Raw genomic sequence first — 14,779 nt, forward strand, 5'->3', positions numbered from 1 at the left:
CCGATCACGCGATATGGCTTGATGAGATCGGGCGCACTTCTTGTGGTTATGGAATAGCTGCTTGATCGGGCGATTCAGCCCGATGGAATCGGGCATTTGTCTTTATCTTCTGCCCAGCTTTTTCTTTGTGGGCTAGATCGGGCGGGGCTGCCCGACAGGATCGAGTGACTGTCGAAACAGGTGATTTGCTTTGTTTGTGCGCACTTTTCAACTGGACAACAACCCAAAACTACTATGCTAAAAATTCCTACACACATATAGTTTTAGAATGATGATTAGTACCCTCTCACTCTCACACCAAAAACTACAAAAATAGCAAATCTAAAAATAAAAAGAAGAAAAGGAAAGGAGAAGGGAAATCGGGTTGTCTCCCGATTAGCGTTGGTTTATAAAGGTCCTGCACGACCATAATGCCTCATCCCTCAAGCAGAAGGAGAAGGGCAGTGGAGGTATAATTCCTCCATAGATCCAACAGGAGCTCCTGTATGGTACAACTTTAAGCGTTGGCCATTAACTTTGAACTTTTCACCTCTTGCATTCATCACCTCAATTAAACCAAACTTGTTAGCATTACTGACAAAAAATGGACCAGACCACCTAGACTTCAAGTTATCAGGGAAAAGTTTTAGTCTAGAGAGTTACACAATAAAACCTTGTCACCAATAGATAACTCTCTACTCAAAATTTTCTTATCATGTCATTTCTTAGTGCGCTCTTTGTAGAGACGCAAACTATCATAAGCATTCAACCGGAGTTCATCAAGCTCATTAATCTACAATAGGTGTTTTTCTCCTGCTAATTTAACATCAAGGTTTAGCTCCTTAATAACCCACAACGCCTTATACTCTAGCTGATCAACAGGTAAATGGCATGCTTTCTCATAGACTAACCTGTAAGGAGTGGTGCCAATAGGGTCTTAAAAGCAGTTATGTAAGCTCATAAGGTGTCATCTAATTTGTCACTCCAGTCCTTCCTCGATTTGGCTACCACATTCTCTGAGATAGTCTTTATTTCACGATTAGACACTTCTAACTGCCCACTTGTCTGAGGGTGGTATGCTAGGCCAGTCCTATGGTAAACACCATATTTCTTAAGCAGGGCCTCAAAAGTTCTTTTGTGAAAATGAGATCCATCATCACTAATGACAATCCTGGGTACCCCAAACCTTGGAAAGATAATATTTTTTGAACATTTTCATAACGATTTTGGAGTTGTTAGTTGGTGATGCAATGGCTTCTACCCACTTAAACACATAGTCAACAACAACAAGTATGAAATTATTGCCCGGGGAAGAAGGAAAAGGGCCCATAAAATCAATACCTCATACATTAAATACTTCAGCTTCTTAAATGAGAGTTTGGGGCATCTCATGTCTACGGGAAATATTTCATGTTTGTTGGCATGAATCACAAGACTTAACAAAGGTACTAGCATCAAGAAATAAAGTATGCTGGTAAAAACCAGACTGAAGTACCTTAGCAACTGTTGGCCCATCATGGTCTCCACTTGGATGGGAGTGGGAATGCTTCAGAATATCATGCACTTCCCATTCTGGGATACAACGCCTATAGATGGTGTCAGGCTGTCAGCACAAAGCTTGTAAAGTAGAGGGTCATCCCAAAAGTACTTTTTAGCCTCATGGAGGAACTTCTTCCTCTACTGGTAACTCCGCTCTAGGAGAGTCTGTCCACTCACACAGAAGTTGGTGAAGTCTGCATACCACGAGATGACTGAAGTGACTGCCAAGAGCTTATCATCAGGAAAAGAGTCATTAATGGGTGACCCTCTTCCATAATCTGGACAAGTGATCAGCTACTACATTTTTTGCTCCCTTTTTATCTCTAATCTCTAAGTCAAGTTCTTGGAGCAACAAGATCCACCGAATGAGTCTAGTATTTGCCTCCTTTTTGGCTAGGAGGTACTTCAATGTAGCATAGTCGGTATAAACAATGACCTTGGACCCCAACAAATATATCTTGAACTTGTCAAGTGCATAGACCATAGCTAGAAGTTCTTTCTTAGTGGTGGCGTAGTTAACTTTAGCTTCATCTAGTGTCTTGCTAGCATACTATATCACATGGAGGACGTTGTCCTTCCTCTGACCAAAAACAGCTCCCATAGAATAGTCGCTAGTATCACCATAATCTCGAATGGAAGGGTCCAATCTGGAACTCTAATGATAGGAGCAATAATCAAAGCTTGCTTGATCCTGTTGAAAGATACAATACACTCACCAGTAAACATGAATGGGGCACCCTTGAGGAGCAACTGAGTAAGTGGTTTAGAAATTTTAGATAAATCCTTGATAAAGCGGCGATAAAACCCCGCATGACCAAGAAAGCCTCGAAGTCCTTTGACATTCACATGAGGGGGTAATTGCTCAATCACTTGAATTTTTGCTTTATCCACCTGGATGCCTCGTTTAGAAATAATATGACCAAGTACCACTCCTTTAGTAGCCATGAAGTAGCACTTCTACCAGTTCAGTACAAGGTTGACATCTTCACATCTTTTCAAAACTTTAGCCAAATTTATCAAACATGCATCAAAATCAACTCCATACACACTAAAGTCATCCAAAAACACGTCCATAATAGACTTAATGAACTCAGAGAAGATGGCCATCATACAACGTTGCAAGGTAGCGGGGGCATTGCATAGTCCAAATGGCATCGTTCGATAGGCAAAGGTACCATAAGGGCATGTAAAGATGGTATTTTCTGGTCATATGGATGGATAGGTATTTGGAAGAAACCTGAATAGCCATCTAGATAACAAAAATAAGAGTGACAAGCTAGCCTTTCCAACATCTGATCAATGAAGGGGAGGGGAAAGTGATCTTTCTTGGTGGCAACATTTAGTTTCCTATAGTCAATACACGTACACCAACCAGTTACTACTCTTGTAGCAATTAATTCATTAATTTTTTTCATTTTTGACCACGGTAGTACCTCCCTTTTTAGGAACCACTTGAACTGGACTCACCCACTTAGAGTTAGTAATGGGATAGATGATCCCAACATCAAGCAACTTCATAACCTCTTTCTTGACCAATTTCTATATATTGAGGTTCAAACGACGTTGGCCTTGTATATAGTAGCTAGGACGATGATCATCCTCTAGGTGAGTTTTATGCATGCAAAAGTCAGGGCTTATACCTTTCAAAATCATCAATACTATATCCAATGGCTTTTTTATAAGTTTTCTCAAAACAGACAAAAGTTGAGACATTTGTCTATCATTCAATGAAGCACTGACAATCACAGGATAATTTTCAGATTCATCCAGAAAAGCATATCTCAGAGAAGGAGGAAGGGGTTTCAGTTCAGGTTTCTTTACCTCTACTGATTGAGTATCATATACTAATCGTTCCTTCTCGTGAGTGGTAATATTGTCAAGCTCTTCACATATAAGAGCTTCTTCCGAGTCATCCACGTCAGCACTCAAGGGACTACCATCACATGTAGAAAATGCAAAGCAAAGCCTCCAAAGGATCCCGCAGAAGGGATTGAGGCCATCAATAACCAGCACATCAATGACATCAATTCTATAACAGGCTTCTTTTAGCACGGGACTTTTCAAAGCATTGGTTAAACTAAAAGTCACCTTATCATCTCCCATAGTGAAAGTTAATTTTCCATTCTTAACATCTATGACAACTCCAACCGTATGGAGGAATGGTCTCCCTAGAATAATTGGGATCTGTGTATCCTCTTCCATGTCAAGCACAACAAAATTCACAGGAATAAAAATTTACCTACCCTCACATGGATGTCCTCTAAGATACCTAGGGGGTATTTAACAGAACGATTGACCATTTGAAGAGTAATATTGGTACATTTTAAGTCTCCCATGTCAAGCTTTTTGCAAACAATAAGGGGCATGAGACTAACACTAGCGCCCAAATCACAATAAAAATAGTGTCAATGTTACAAGGGATAAAGAAACTCCCTGGGTCTTTCAATTTGTGGGGACTGATTATGCAAAAGATCACTACATTCTTCAATGAAGGCAACAGTTTCAACTTCATTAAAGGCTCTCTTCCTAGCCAGATTTTCCTTTAAAAATTTAGCATATGTAGGAACTTGAGTAATAAGTTCAGTAAAAGGGACAATTATTTGAAGATTCTTAACTACCTCCAAAAACTTACCAAGCTGGTGATCAACCTTGTTCTTAAATAGGCGATTGGGGAATGGTACCTTGATCACAAGAGTGGTAGATGGAACTTTTCCAGCTATTGTCTGCTTCTCTGCATTGGTAGCCTCCTTCGGAGCTATGGAATTTTCAGTGACAGCTCATTCTTTTCTGGCTCAACCGGATCATCCTTAGGCATCGCTGGACCATCATACTATGTTCCACTCCTAAGAGTGATGGCATTGGCAGTATCTCTTGGTTGCTTTGGTTGTGAAGGTAATGACCCAGGTGGCCTACTAGTAGAAGAACTAGTCAACTGCAGTGGCGGAGCCAGAATTTCAAAATCGAGAGGTCACAAAAAAAGACAAAGGATATTCGACATTGAAAATTTTATAACGCAAAGACACATTGTCTAATATTCATTATCATACATTCCAAACTAAGAAAAAATTACATATACAAAAATAACTATATGAAAATCAATCAATAAATTACCATTATAAAGAAACTAAATCATCATGGAAAATTATAAATTATTTAACACTACCTAATCTATACAAAATTTCACAAATTCAACATTTACAAAAAAACTTAACGACAAACTAACAAAGTGCATCAATCACTTAACACACATCACAAATTCAAAAATTCACACATATATGTATGCAAATATTACAATTAATATCAACCAAATAAGATTTTAAATATACGATTTAGGAATTAGGAAATAAATAATGTAAAAGAATTAAAATATAAACTCTGTTAATACCTGATGGCTGGTCGAAGGAGCAATGCGGGACTGCAGGCGTGCGGCATGGTGGTCCGTGGTCGCCTGGTCGGCGTGCGCCAGCGTGCGGCCCGGTGGTAGATGGACTCTAGTGTGGCAGCGTCTAAACTCGTGGACGTGAAGGCTGTCTGAAGTAGTGAAGCCCGAACTAGGCAGTGGGCAATTAAAAAAAATTTGTATCGTGAGATAGGTGTATTGGGAAAAGGTGGGAGAAAGTGATGGTTTTAAAAATTAAATGATTTTCAATTTTTAACTTAATTAAAATCTTATGAGAATCGGGAGTTGGGACCACTGAAATTAATATAAAAAAAAGAGTAAATGTTCAAGTGGGCCAAAAGTGGCAGACAATTAGATTGACAAGAATACAGGCGAAGCACCCATTCATCTCTAATAGCGTGACTGCTAATTGCTTCGCTGATTTATTTAATTTTTTATTTTTTTTACGAAAAATCCTTAATTTTTTTAATTCAAGGGGTCACGTGACTCATGATAGCTCCGTCACTGGTCAACTGAGCTAGTCGAATCTCCAACATCTTGTTATGTGTACCCAAATTTTCCAGCTGAGCTTTTGTGTCAACTTGAAAAGCATTAAAACCTTTATGCATCTGAAACATCATGCTCTTACTCTGTCATGGCTGGGTCAGCAGTAGGAGCAGGTTATTGTGGAGCTTAATTTCTCTAAAAGCCAGGACAAGCTTGTTGTTGAGGTTGATATTGTTAAACTTGATATTGAGGCACATATGGTTGTTGAGGTTGAGGATTCAACACATTATTACTCCTATATGAGAGGTTTGGATGATTTCTCAACCCTGGGTTGTGAGTGTTAGAATATGGGTTGAACTGACCCTTGGATTGTGACTGAAAAGCAGTAACTGCCTCACATTCCCCATACATTAGAAAATAGGAGAGCAGGGCACTCTTGAGAGTTCTGCCCAGGTATCCCGCAAGCATCACAAATGAGAGCATGATCACTTGAAGCACTGGCCATCGTGCTAACACTCATGTGGGAGGGGTCATTACCTAGCTTCAAAGAACCAATCTTCTAGGTTAGAGCAGCTAGTTTCCCAAACATTAAAGAAATAGCCTCAACATCATGTTTACGTCCCTTTTTCATAGAGGAACGAATAGTAGATGCTTGATTAGAAGTGAGTTTCTCCATAAGTTCATACCCTTCATCAATGGCCTTATCCATGAAGAACCCACCGGAGGCTCCATCAATTACCCGCCTTGTATCTTAGTCAACTCTAGTGTAGAAAATTTGACACAAATAGCACTGGTCCAAACCATGATGAGGACAAAGACGCTGCAGATCCTTGAATCTCTCCCAAGCTTCATACAATGACTCGTAAGATCCTGGGTGAAAGTTACTATGGCATGACGCATTTCTGTAGTCTTTTGGTAAGGGTACCACTTGATGAGAAAGATCTTTGATAGTTCTGCCCAGATGATGATGGTGGGAGACAGCTTGTTATACCAAAATAGAGCTTTGTCGCGCAGAGAGAATCCAAATAAGATGAGTTTCATCTCATCAGCAGTAACACCAGTTTGTTTCTAAGTAGCACAACATTGTAAAAACCGCTGCAGGTGCTGATTTGGGTCTTCAGATGGTAACCCAACAAACTAATTATTTTGAACCATATTCAGAACATGAGACTTGATTTCAAAATTCTTAGCAGCGATAAAGGGCATCCGTACCCCAATGGGCACATTATCAGGAGATGGTTGTGCATAATCCCTAAAGGTTTGTTTAACTTCGTCACCCATTTTAAGAGTAATAGGTGGGACGGGGAATTCTTATTGTGGTGAAGATGGTGGACAAGGCGTCTTTTGGAAGGGTGTACCTGTAGACAAATTTACTTGCTTAATTTTCTTTCTGAGTCTGCGAGCGGTATTTTTCTATCTCCGGATCAAATGGAATGAGATTTGGGGATTTCAATTTCCTGCTCATACACTAAAAACACTAAAACAAACTTGAGATGCTCCAAAGAACAGGTGTTCTTCAGAGTAGAGGTTAGTGTAATACTATAACTTAGACAAAATAAAAATATATCGTCTTTCTGGCAACGACGCCAAAATTTAACAACCTAAAGTCGTATCACCTAATCAAAAATAACCTGAGGTCCACTAACTATGTTAGGAAAGTCAGGATCGAATCCACAAAGAGAATGTTATACTATCATATCTGAATTCAAATAATATACTAACTAAATTAGATGAAAATGGTTGTGTTACTAAACTAAGCAAATAACAAAATTAAATACGAGGGAATGAATCAATTAATAAAAAACTAGGATTATGGATCACTATGCATACAATTCGAGAAATCAGGGACAAACAACAACTACCTAATAAGTCGATTTATCTAGGGTACATGTAATTTCTCTCGAACATTACTTCCCTCAAAGATCGCCTAGCCGCTCTCGCATGGTCAAGGATCACTCTGCCTAATGATTGAAAGCTTATACGATATCTCTTCTCTTGAAGCAGATTCAGTATTGTAATATTAGAAATACAAATCAGGCCTAATTTATAAATCTAGCTAGCATGAACAATTCAACCACAGGAAACAATTGAAATACAAGGCAATTAGACTAATCTATTAATCCCTCATTGCATAAATAGATCCCCACAGTCCTAGAAATAGAACTACTCACTCATATTGATGAAAACAATAAGAAAATTAATATAAAAATTCATACTTCGAAATAATTGCAATTAACTAAGAGATTAATCTAATAAATGATAGAGAAAGCAGTAAAAGAAGATTACCAAACTGAAGAACTATATTGAACTTGCGAATAATCCAAACGTTTGATTTGGAATCCAAAGCAAAAAGCAATAAACTAGGGTTCTTGAATTACTCTCTAGAGAAAACTATGAAAAACTAGGGCTAAAACAAACATGAATAAAAGATATTCTGATTTGGCTATTTATACTACACTTAAAACGATTAGGAAAAGTATTATAAAATAGCCCGAAAATCATCAAATGCGAGTGTCGGGTTAACCACCCGATCGGGCCGAGCATGCCTGATGAAATCGAGCTCAATAAACGCATCATCGCCCGATGCGATCGGTCCAGACCCGCCCGATGTCATCAGGGCGCCTAACCGTCCTCAGCAGCACTCTCAAGCACCCCCGATCGGGGTTCAATAGCGAATAACGACAGGGCAAAAGAGCCCTATCGAGCCCGCAACCAAACTGATTGTTGTCTCTCGTGGGCACCTAATCAGGCTAGATCGCTCGATGGGACCGGGCCTAGCCACTTTTCTTCGTTCTTGGCTCCAAGTGCCAAGTCTTCAACTCTTCTTTTGCTCAAGGGTCCCAGAAGTGTCCTTGGGACCTTGGGACTCAACATCAAACCTCTCCAATCCAGTGTAGCGGTCATATAATAGTAGAAAATAGGGAAATAATTCCCTAAAACATGCAATTCCACACAAACAGAAAACCACAACTAGATGGAGAAAGTTAGACAAAATGGCTCCTAAGAGGACCATTGACATCCTTTTTAGCTTATAAGTAAGAAGAAAAACTCTATATAAAACTATAACATCATTTATCAATAAAAAAAGGGCGACACTAAGACGTTGCCCTTTCTGCTCCAAAAAAACGGCGACATTTTCCCAAAATATTTCATTTCCCCTCTCTCACCAATATTACCCCAGCAAAACCTAAAAGAAGTGTTAGAATTGGAATATGATGCCTTATATAATGATGGGATGGAACCAAAAGTGGTGTTGTTTAGGTGTGATTGGTACGACGTGTATAGTGATGACAAAGGAGTAAAAAGGGACAAATATGGCACTATTAGTGTCAACATAAATAGACATTTAGGAATAAACGAGCCATTTGCCATAGCGTCACAAGTTGGACTAGCATGTGCTCGCATAATGTACCACAATGGTGAATTGTTATCAAAGCTATCCCTCGAAATTTCTATTACTTTCTAGTCGAGGAACTTGATAATAGTGATGACGACGACCATGTTATTTTAAGATCTCATGTAGCTGAAGTTATTCTTGAAGATAATATTGATAATGATGAAATACTTGGTCCAAGAATTGATGTTCCTTCCAATATTGTGAGAGTGGGTGAATACGAAGACTTGGAAGATGATGAAGATGAAGCTTTCACATCTGAAGAAGAGGAATCGAAGGAGGAGGATTTTTTTGGAGAGACAAGTGGTGAAGAAGAAGATGAAATGCTTACGCTGGGAGAAGATAGTGATTATGATGATTCTGAGTACTTACATGGTATATAAGACCAATGTAATTAGCAATCTAACTACACATTTTGAATCATAGATTTGGTAATAAGTTATAATTATGTACTTGAATTCAGGGAGTTCAAAATTCTGTTTAGAATTATGTACTATGTGATGCTAATGCTGAAAATGAGGGTAACGCAAAGATGGAGACGAGTGATGCAGCTAGTGCGACTACATCTACTGCTTCCACATAACCATATACATTAAAGCTTGGAATAAACTCAAGAGGTACATATATATTGAAATTTTATTAGTTAGTGTTTTTTTATCTAACAATGAGGTTGTGATTCTAATGTTTGGAATAATGAAAGGCACACAGATGGGAAACTAGATGATGAAGCTGAACTTAAGCTTCCTCAATTTCAAGAGTTACATGAGAAGGAAATTTGAGAGAAAGGGGTGGAAAATTTATCAATAGAAGAGGCCTTTTTTAGAGGTTCTTGGATATTGTTCAAGTTGTGTTAGGGACTTAGGGAAAGGAGCTCATGTAATGTCTAAGGGAAAGAAGACTCTGTCAACTCTAGAATCTGACCTTCAACAACCAAGGAGCCGTGAAAATGAGTTACTGGATACAGTTCAAAGGATGGAAGTGGAAGCAATTGAAGCACGTGAAAGGGAGAAACGAATGAAATAGGAAATGAAGATACGGGGAGAATGACTTTGTGAGGAACTTAATGCAAAGATGCAAAAGAAGATGGACGACTTCATGAGTACATTGCAAGCTAGGTTGGGCTAGAACAGAACCTTCAGGTTTGATAATTTTTTCCCCCTTTGTTTGCTATTTTGTTCGACCGAATTATATGATTACATTGGCTAGTTGCTAAGGAGTTGTGTTTCTTAGTATGGATGTAATATTTACGTGTAATACAATGAAGGGATTGATGCTTTATTGAACCATGCTTCCCATAGTGTAGAGGCTATAATAAATCACATAAGAGTTAGTTAAAAAGGTAATTAGAATTGAATATACATTCTATAAGAGCTACAATATTTATCGATGGCTCTGTGTAGTTTTATGTTATAATTGGATTGCAGTTTACAGAGGTTAAAATGTTATAGCATCTTTAATTATTGTTTATTTGGATACTCATCTTCTAATCGCTCACATAATACCCAAACGCATCAACTACCAACAATTATGGAAATGAGAGTGAAATATTCCTTCCATCCGGATATAAAGTGGTGAGTGACGATAGGAAGGGGACAACTATTATACAAGAGCTAATAGTGTAGTCATAGTGTATCCAAAGTGGTGGCTCTAGTGTTGTAATTTTTAATAACGATATGGTAAATGAATGTTACTGAATTCCTCTATTTAGAAGTCAAACGTTAGCTGGTGATAAGTGGAAGTTGGCAAACTAATTTTTTTTTCCAGAACATCAGCTTGTTGCTATTTGGTTGCCTACACACACATGGGTTAACTTTACCAATTATTTGGCTGACTTATTAATAAAAAAAATTCCTTCCTGGTTAAGTAAACTGTAAATAACAATTCTCGTTTTAAACCAGCACATGACTAAGTTAGCTTTAGCTTAATAACTGAGTTATTTAGCGGATAATCCAAGTTAGTTGACAGATGAACTGAGTTAATGCATGACAACTCAACTTGGTCATAGTATTATACATTGCATATTTCAATTTTAAGTTGTGGAGTGCGAAAGAATCATCTAGCATGTTTGGTGTGTACCTTATCAAAATTGGAATTTCGTCGTGCAAGAAAAGTGATCTCATTTTGTTGTGATGACAAGTGATCTCATTTTGCTTTGATGATAAGATACACTATCTTTTACGTCGTCAAACAAGTTATTCCGTGGAGGGAGAAGTGAGCTTTATGTTTGATGAACAATTTAAAGACACTCGATTTTGATGAACTTCGCCCCCTTTGATATGATGAAACAGGGCGAAAAAAATTGCCCTTATAGTAATGACCAAATAAGGCGACAAACATCGCCCTCCTTGCTATGATCAAATAAGGCGACAAACATTGCCCTCCTTGCTATGATCAAATAAGGCGACCATAATCTCCCAGTTTGATACAATCAAACCGCCCTAGTTGATGGCATCAAAGAAGGTGACTCGTAAGGTCGCCCTCCACATACCTACGACAACGAAGCAAATGCGGTGACTAAAGAGAGAGCCAAAAGTCGCCCTCTTTGATCTAATAGGGCGACATTTAGACTTAATAGGGCGACTTTTATCGGCCTTTTTTATCTGATTTGTTGTAGTGGTGGGTGTGTCTCACTTATTAATGTTTCTACTGAGGAAGATCTTGATAGTATGACCAGTGAGTATGATCGGTTAGTTCCTAACTCTAGCGTCCAAAAACTGTCGCATATTCGGTTGTTTTTGTTCCCGCCTAAACCGTAGGATGCGAGTTTAATTGGCTCGATTTTTGATGGATCGAATAGGTCCAAAGATTGGTTGTTTTGAGGGGGTGAAGTGGGGATGGGGTGTTTCGTAGGGGTTGGGGTGTGGTTGTTTGCAGGGGGTGGGGGTTTTTTATAGTGGGTGGTCGCAAGATGGTGGGGATTGTTAGCAGAGGGAGGGGATAGGGGACAGGTTGTTTGCAGGGGGTGGGGTTGTTCGTAAGGGAGATAGGGATTGTTAGCATCGGTGGGGGTGGGGGTGGGGGTTTATGGTGACTGGTGAGGCAGGGGAAGAAGGAAGGAACAAAGGGAGAAAGTTTAGACAAGAAAGGAGAAAAATGAAAAAAAAATGTGTTTCCTATTTCAGCAGGTTATCAATCTCACAGTTCAAAATGAGCTGATCTTGTTAAAGGTTGGATTATTAAAAAATAATCAAAAGGTAGTATTATTTTGAGTGAACGACCCAAAGGTTGGATTATTAGAATTAGTTTTTCATTTATTATTTGGAAAATTTGTCAAAATAGATATTATCGACCACTTTTAATTTAAGGGAATAGACTAGGTGGTTTACATGTGCTTATGGGGATGAATCCTTATTTTTTTTTTTTTTTTATTTTTTTTTTTATTGGGAAATTAAGTCAGCCCAAGGGCTAACCCCTACCAAGGCTACTAGCCTTATAGGAACTACTAGCACATTGACTGGTAATGCATGCAAAGCATGCTAAAGAAATACCCCAACATAATGCTGGGGGTAAGGATCGAACCCCTGACCTCAAGGATCAGAGGGGAGTGCTCTACCACATGAGCTAGCTCCTCATCCTTGGGGATGAATCCTTATTGTATGAGTGGTTTTTTGTTATATCGAGAAATTAAGAAGAATTCAATATTTTTAGATTTCAGTTTTTGTAAGAAACACAAATTGAACATATGGAAACTAAAAAAGTTCATATCAAATGACTATATCATACTTTTTTGAGTTTTATTAGCTGTAAAGTTTTGACTTCCACGATTGCCAACGTATAGTTTAAAATAATCTATAACTAAATGTTACTTTGTAAAAAATTAATGAAAAATCTATATTTTGAAAACATACATTAAGTTGAGTCCAAACACATATTTACATGAAAGTTAATGTTACAAATGAATCAAATATTTTCGCTCAACGTTAAAATATGAAGTTTAATAAGTCTAATGTCGCGACTAATAATAATCAGAAGAAGTATATGACCTTAAATTTTTAAAACAAAAACTGAAGACGAACAATGATTGAATGGGCCCGAAGCCTCCTTCCTAGCTCGTGGCCTTAAGCACTTTATCCATGTTAGCCTTCGAGATCAGTGTCTAGATGTTCAACTATACAGCAAATAGAATAATAGCGACTTTCTTTGCGATGCTATTAGGCAACTGTATAGACTTCACAATTTCCATTTAAATCAACACATAATTTGTCATGAGTATATAATCTTTTGAACTTAAAGAATTGCATACTTCTCTATTGTACAGGGCTAGTCTCAAGAATACTTCAGCCCTATTCTTTGACATGATCATCTCCATGGATGACCAAGCTTAAGGCATTGTCCCTAGACTCGTAATTCTCTTGGTTAGACTTCTTTTGTCATGAATTTGTTTTTACTTAGCATTATGAATACTTTCCTTTTAAAGTAGGTTGATAGAACCATATATAGAAGTTGTAATTGAGACTCTGTTTTTAACTTTATCCTTGTACCTTTCACCTTTTGTAGTTCGAAACTCTCCCTTAATGTAAATCGCTTCTCATATTACGGTCATGACTCCAATCTAGTCACAAGAGATGCCTTAGAAGACTCTTTAGTTTTGTGTAACTACATGCTTCAGGCGGTAGCCATGTCATGAAGCTATTACCTTATCATCATTCTTATCATCCTCTAAAAGATATCTATTTTAATGGTAATGAAGACTATTTAGACTAGAAAGTTCTGTCTATCTCGTTATCCTCTATGTAATACCCATTTACTTAAACAAACATGACAATTTTTCTCTACATCTTCAAAATTCCAATTAATGATACTTGGCTACTTGCAATATAGACGAGAAATCTAGATAAATGAGATTTATGATAAGTATAGCTAGTTAATGATGTATATCTCTTCATTTGGCATATTCCTCTTGTACTTTATTATCTCTTAGATATTCTTCTTATCTCCGTCTATCTCTCTCCTTGTACTTATCTAGACTTAGTCTCCTACTGCTATAGCTATCTTCTGTTTATTTTTCCTTTATTCTCTCTACTTAGTTCACACTTGTATTAAAATACTCTTGTATGTTATACGTAAAGATCAATGCAAACTCAATTCTTGCATGGTATCGGGGCGGTTCAATCCTTGAACCTGATTTTTTTCAGCTTCTACCTCGAGCTTTCTCCTTCCATGGCTTCCACCACCATATGCAATGACGCTAACCCCTCCCACCCTCTTGTTGTGTCAACCTTTCTAGCATCCTAAAACTCAACTCCACTAACTACCTCTCATGGCAACTTCAACTCCAAGCCACCCTCTCTGTCTACAACCTCTTTCGATTCCTTGATGGAACACACCCAAAACAGCCAGCTACTAAAACCTCAACCTCATCCAAAACCGACGAACCTAACCCAGACTACACTACTTGGCTCTGCCAAGATCGCCTCCTCTTTGGTGCTCTTATTGGCACGTTTGACCCAACCCTTGTCTCTCCTGTTTCCCGTGTTTCCACATCCAAGGAAGCTTGGGATATTCTCTCCAACACCTATGTGCGCTAATCTTGTGGCCACGTCAAACTACTCAAAACCAAATTCAAACACATTACCAAAGGTTCCTCGTGTAATACTGATTACATGAACTCCATCTGTATGTGTGTTAATCAACACCTCCTTGGCGACACCGTACTTCTCGAGGATGTCATCGAATAAGTTTGTGATGGTATTCAAGACCGTGCCTACTCCGTCCTTATTGAAGGAGTCAATAATCATGACACTCTCATCACCTTCGATGAAATTCAAGAGAAACTTCTCGTGTGCGAAAACCAAATCAACATCACCACCCCTACTGCTTCCCTCCTTGTTAGCGTACACACATCTCTCACTTGCTCCCACCAGCCCACAAGCTCCTCCTCTCACCCCTCTGACCATCAAACCACTCGCCTAAACCCTCATATCCATCCTCCAAGAAACCGACCAAAGGGTAACAAGGGAAGTGCCAATGGTACCATGCCT

General features: G+C 38.5%; 1 pseudogene; it reads left to right on the forward strand.

Moving 5' to 3' along the window:
• Window positions 1-6,201: 6,201 nt before the first annotated feature.
• Window positions 6,202-6,315, forward strand: LOC125498047 (small nucleolar RNA R71; annotated as a pseudogene).
• Window positions 6,316-14,779: the final 8,464 nt, after the last annotated feature.

Source organism: Beta vulgaris, chromosome 5 (assembly GCF_026745355.1).
Source record: "Beta vulgaris subsp. vulgaris cultivar EL10 chromosome 5, EL10.2, whole genome shotgun sequence".
Taxonomy (NCBI): Eukaryota; Viridiplantae; Streptophyta; class Magnoliopsida; order Caryophyllales; family Amaranthaceae; genus Beta; species Beta vulgaris.